At 47.0% G+C, this 6,235-nt stretch overlaps 1 protein-coding gene and 1 pseudogene across 2 annotated transcripts in view; both read right to left on the bottom strand.

Annotated features, from left to right (window-relative positions):
• Positions 1-6,235, bottom strand: part of Iqank1 (IQ motif and ankyrin repeat containing 1) — a 34,357-nt gene that overhangs the window by 2,552 nt on the left and 25,570 nt on the right. The gene's annotated exons all lie outside the window — the stretch shown is intronic.
• On the bottom strand, positions 1,383-1,896 carry LOC101584694 (annotated as a pseudogene).

The following is a 6,235-nucleotide window of genomic DNA, read 5'->3' on the forward strand; positions in this document are numbered from 1 at the left end:
TCCACAGGAGCAGCCAAGCAGTCACATGGTGAGTGGATGGCAAAAGCCTGGCAGGCTCACTGCAAGTTCTTGTTAGGAAGGACAGAGATGGAGTGGGGTAGGCATGAAACTTCCTGCAGGGAGCGGTGGTACAAGCACAGACAGAAGGGAGGCCTTGGGGCACGTGAAAATGGGCAGGTCCAGGATTTCACAGTAGAGCAGAGGGAAAGCAGTGAGAAGGCAGAGGCGAGGGCTGAGGAGCACAGAGGGTCCCAGCGCACCGTTCCAGAAGCCAGGCTGACCCAGGGACTGAGAAGGGAGACGGGACCATCCACAGCACTGCTGGGGACATGCCGACCCATGGACTGGTCTCCTCTCTGGCTCCCCTACACAGATGGTTAAAGACAGCCCTGATCAATGGGCTAAGTTTTCGGCTCAAAGCCCACTCCATGGCCAAACTTGCGGATTTACACATCCAGCTCAGAACTGCCAGAGTGAGTGCACAAGAAAGCCATGCAATGGCCTGCTTTGCATGCTCTACAGAATTACACCCATTGGTAAGATCAGCTCTGGGGCCTCTTGGTCCCCTGGGCCACAGATGCCTTTCAGAGCTCTCTGACTTGTCACTTGCTGCTGAGCAACTCTGAGGTACAGTGACCCCCCTGACTGCAAACTTGTCCCAGGGCTGCCTGAATAAAACTCAGCAGGTTCCTCCCCCATCCCTTGCCCAGCCCCCAAGCCCTGCAATGCCCCATGGGCTCACCCCTCATTCCTCTGCAGCCACAAGAACACCTTCCACTACCACCCTCTGTGGGAGCAGCTCAGGCATCTGCATCCCTGTGTCACCCCCAAATCTCTCTTTGTAGGTCACCTTCTAGGGAGGCAGGCCCATCCTAGGTATCTTTCTTAAATTCCAATCACAAGCCAGGTTTGGTAGTACAGTACATGCCTGTGATCCTAGCACTGGGCAGGCTGCAGCAGGAGGATTGCCCCAAATTCAAGGCCCTCCTGGACTCCATAGTGAGTTCAAGGCCAACCTGCAAAATGTAGCAAGACCCTGGCTCAAAAAGCCAAAACAAACAAAAGCTTCTAATCACAGCCCCTGATCTAAGAGTCTGAACAGCTATTTGTTACCAACTGGAAGCGCTGAAAGGTTCACCATCATTGGTCTAAAACCTTTTCCCTGTTCCACTTTTCATATATTCCATAGCACTGACCATACTGTGCATGGATGATCCAAATATATTGTGCACTCTGTGACAGAAGGGACTTCATCTGGTTCGAGGAAGTGCTCCCAGCACCAAGAACAGCTCCTCACACAGACATCCATCCGTCAGTTTAAGGGCTGGGCAGTGAAGAATGACAATGTGCGGTATTAAACCCAACTGTACTTTTTTTTTTTGTTTCAAGAGTCAGAATAACTTTATTCCCTTTGGAGGGTGGCCAGGTGAAGTTAGAACTTCTGGAACTGCTTCTTGGTGCCGGCGGCCTTGGTGACCTTAAGCACGTTGAAGCATACTGTCTTGCTCAGGAGCCTACCCGAGCCCACTGGGACAATGTCGCCGATCTGGACGTCCCTGAAGCAGGGGGACAGGTGCACCGACATGTTCTTGTGGCGCTTCTCAAAGCGATTGTGTTTGCGGATGTAGTGGAGATAATCTCAGTGGATGACAACGGCCCTCTGCATCTTCATCTTGGTCACCACGCCAGACAGGATACGCCCCTGGATGGAGACGGAACCAGTACAGGGGCGTTTCTTATCCATGTAGGTGCCCTCCATGGCCTCTTTGGGAGTCTTGAAGCCCAGACCGATGTTCTTGTAGTAGCGAGGGAGCTTCTCTTTGCCAGTTTCTCCCAGAAGGACCCTCTTCTTGTTTGGCTGCTCTGGTAGGCGCGCTCTGTCTGAATATCCACCATCTTCCCAGAAGGCTGAAAAAAGAGCCCGACTGTACTTATGTATGAACGGATAGGTAGCAAGAAGCAGGAAAGACGCACATATTGACAGGTTCTTTGATAAATCAGTATATAGAAAAATGCATGGATGAATAAGTAGGTGGATGAATGATAGACTTTTTTGTTTTTTTGGCGGAACCAGGGATTGAACTCAGATCCTTGCGTTTGCCGGTCAAGTGCTTATCCTACTGAGCCATCTCCCAGGCCCCATCCCCCTGATAGACTATTAATAAATACATAACTTCGGAGTAAAGGGAAATCCAGAATTAGGCTCTTACAGACACTTGGGCTCGTTCTCACACCTCTCAAACCCTAAAAATGGTAGAGTAACTCCAGACTGAATCAAGAAAGGTACTGTCTTGCTGGGCTTCAAATTATCTGTACAGATAGAACATAGGACACAATAGAGAGGCTCAGGACACAAGGCAGAATAAATGAAACCTACAGGACTACAGATGGCAGAAACAGATCTACTTAGTTGTCAGCTACAGATTTTTAAATCTTAAAAGTTACTATGTTCAAGGAGATGGGAAACAAGTTTGAGAATTTTGGCACAGAGTAGGAAGATCGTACATACATATACTGCACATAGAGTATATATAGCAAAGGAAATTTCTTAGCGTTAAAATAGTCAAAATTGGGGCTGGGGAGATGGCTCAGTAGAACAAGCGCTTCCCTGGCAAGCGCAAGGGCCTGAGTTCAATCCCCAGTTCCACCCAGAGGAAAAAAAAAAAGTCAAAATTGAAAACAAAGTATACATATTATGTGACAAATAGCTAGATACAGCTAAAGAGAGAATTAGTGCACTAGAAGACAAGTCAGAAGAAAATATCCAGAATAAACAGATAAAATGGTGGAAATTGCAAGTGAAAAAAAGGTAAACAGCATGGTAGTCAGTGCTGCTCATCACTCATATCCCCCCCTCGACCTTCTACAAGGCAGGATGATGCTTTCTGACCAACTTGTGGTTTGGTGGAACCAAATGACTAGGTCTAGCCAGTGAGCTGTAAGGGCAGACAGTTTGTCCCAGACCCTCTAAGGTGCTCCATCTCTGGTACAGTGGCTGACAATGTTCAATACAGTGGTTGTGCTCTTGGTCCAGATCCCCCAAAAGACTATAATGAGCAGAATTATTGCAGCTCTCAATGAGCATGAGCACAAGGTATAAGCTTATTTAGTCCTAAGGCATTGACGTTTAGGGCCTGCTTGATCCATCGGCGATCCTAATTGACCCTGAGAAGTATGCAAATATGGAGGCTGCGGTACGGAGTCTGCCATACAAATATTTGTAGTATGAGAATAAAGGTAGAAACAATAATGAGAACATGGCCAGAAAATTTCCAAAACTCTAAAAGGAAAACAAAGTGAGGAGCTTTGCTTTGCCTGGCATAATGTGTCTTGTAAAATGACCATGACCAAGACACCAGCATTTATATCAAGATTAGACACATAGAATATGGAGTGGAACTGGGACCCCAAAAGGAACTGCAGCTGGTATTTGATTCAGGGTGCAGGTGACAGTGTGGCACAGTGAGGGGGGTGTGTTCTTCAAAGTGTTTTTAGGACAATTACTTGTACCTTCTTGTGAAAAATTAACAACTGGAACAAAACATAAGTAAGAACTAGGTGTGGTGGTGCATTCCTGTAACTCCAGCACTCAGGAGGCTGAGGCAGGAGGATCGTTATGAAGCCAGCCTGGGCTACAAAGTGAGTTCAAGACCAGCCTGAACTGTATAGTGATAAAGATTTTTTAAAAGATTTAAAAAGGCACAGTAGATTGTAGATCTAATGGAAATATCTAGTGGGTTGTGTAAGAAAATATGTTCATGCCTGGGGAACATGGAGAAACCAACTGATACCAGAGGTACCTGTTTTGTTTTCATTTATTCAGTACTGCCCCACACATTAGACAACCCTCCACCGCTAAACTACAAGCCCAGTCCTCCTGTTTTTTGTACAAGGAATCAAACTCAGGACCTCGCACCTGCCAGGCAGGCACTTGGGCACTGAGCTATATCTCCGGCCCAAGCCCAGCCCATTTTGCGATTTAGGGTCTCATTAAGCTGCCCAGACTGGCCTTGAATTTTCCATCCTCTTGCCTCAGCCTCCCAAATAGCAGGGCTCACAGATGTACTCCACTGAAACTGGCTTCCTTTAAGACTTATAGATTATTTTCTTTGTGGGTTACTAACTAAAGTCCTGATGTCTGAGTAGTTGGCTTAGGGTTTATAGTATATAATATCACAACCTACTGCCAGATGACGTCATTGTACTTATAAATTAAGAACCAGGGCTGGGGATATAGCTAAGTGGAATAGCACCTGCCTGGCCAATGCAAGGTCCTGAATTCAATTCTTGGAATTAAAAAAAAAAAACAAAACAATATGACTATGACAAAACACTTCCACTTCCCACTCCTAGTCCTTGTGAGATTAGATAGATAGATGATAGATAGATAGATAGATAGATAGATAGATAGATAGATAATAGATAGATAGATATACAGATAGATATTTTTTTGTTTTTGGTTTTTTTTGATAGATATATTTATTTAACTTTCTTCAAAGCTTTATTTCAGGGCTGGTGAGATGGCTCAGTGGTCTAAAGCACCTACTTAGAACAAGCTTAGCAAAGCACAGGGACCGCGGTTCAATCCCCCAGCACCCCATGCCAGCCAGCCCTGCACCCTGGTGAGCTGAGCTGGACACACACACACACACACACACACACACACACACACACACACAAATTTAAAAAGCTTTATTCCAACGGGGCTCAGTCCTTCTTGGCAGCTGCCTTCCTCCTGGGCTTGTTGCTCAGCTCTTCACGCTTCCTCTTGGAGTGGATGTGCATCACCACCCTTTTCTTGATGAACTTGAGGGTGCATTTGTCATGGGAGACCTTGAGCAGCTCCATGGCACACCACTTGTAGGGGGTGAAGCCATATACCTCCCGGATCATGTCCCGCACAAACTTGGTGTGTTTGGTGAGGCGTCCGTGACAGCAGCTGTGCCTCAATTTGCTCACATTCTTAGTCACCTTGTGGCCCTTGTTGAGGCCCAGGGCCATGGGATAGTGGAGGGCCATGGCTACTGTTCTTCGATGGTTGCTGTGGCGGAAGCTCATGGTATTTTTTAATCACACGCAGACACCACTTTGATTTGTGCAGTGTTCAACACGTAAACCTACATAGGTTATAAGACTACCAGCAAGCCAGGCATGGAGGTGCGTGCCTTCCAGTACTCCAGGAAGTTGAGGGAGGAGATCCCAAATTCCAGCCCACAGCGACTTAGTGACACTGTCTCCAAAGAAAAGAGTGTGGGATGGAGCTCAGAGTGGAGGTCCTAAATTCAATCCCTGCTATGGCCAAGAAGAAAAAAGGGGGGAAAATGTTCTTGATTCTTTAGCTCCCTTAGACGTAAAGAATAAGACACTGTCCTATATATCTCCCGTGTGCGTGCAGTCACTATTTCTGGTGCTCCTTAATCCCTAGCGTGCATCCACCCACCTGGCTGAAGTCCCTTCCGCCAGACTGGTTTCTGCTGTAGCCTGCGCCACAGCGTCCGCTGGAGATGAAGTCCTTCAGCTATTGCTTATCTGAAAGAGTCTGTATTTTGCTTTCAAGCTTGAAAAACACTTCCATGGATATGGAATTCTAGGGTGACCAGGCTGGGATGCAGCCCTTCAGTCCTTCAGCTATCTTGTGCCACTGATGGATGTCTCCCTTGGGTGCTTTCCAACAGGCAACTTGCTGAGCTTCCTATCTTCGAGCTTCCTATCTACGCTCCTCCATCGACAGCGCCTCTTTTTGCCTTTTATCGCAGGCACTGAGCCTCTATTATGATGTGTCTCACCGTGGTTTCTTCATGCTTCTTGGGCCCAGGGCTTGCTGAGCTTTGGAGGATGCAGGCTTATATTTTTCATGCAATTTTGGAAATGTTTAGCTGTTTACTTCCTCAAACAATTCTCTTCCCTGGCCTTCTGCTCTTTATAGGGAACTCTAATCACCTAATAGGCCCTGTAATCATATGTATGTGAAGCTTCTTGAAATTGTCCCATGAGACTGGGTGTGGTGGCGCGCGCCTGCAATCCCCACACTTGGGAGGCTGTACACAGGTGGATCACTACAAGTCCGACCGAGTAGTGAGACCCTGAACACCCCGCAGACCCTTCCCTAAAATACAAAAAAAGAAGAAAAGAAAAAGAAATTGTCCCTTAGCTCACCTTTTGTGTAGGGTGTGTGTGTGTGTGTGTGTGTGTGAGAGAGAGAGAGAGAGAGAGAGAGAGAGAGAGAGAGAGAGAG

Source organism: Octodon degus, unplaced genomic scaffold (genome assembly GCF_000260255.1).
Source record: "Octodon degus isolate 3935 unplaced genomic scaffold, OctDeg1.0 scaffold00104, whole genome shotgun sequence".
In the NCBI taxonomy this organism is placed as follows: Eukaryota; Metazoa; Chordata; class Mammalia; order Rodentia; family Octodontidae; genus Octodon; species Octodon degus.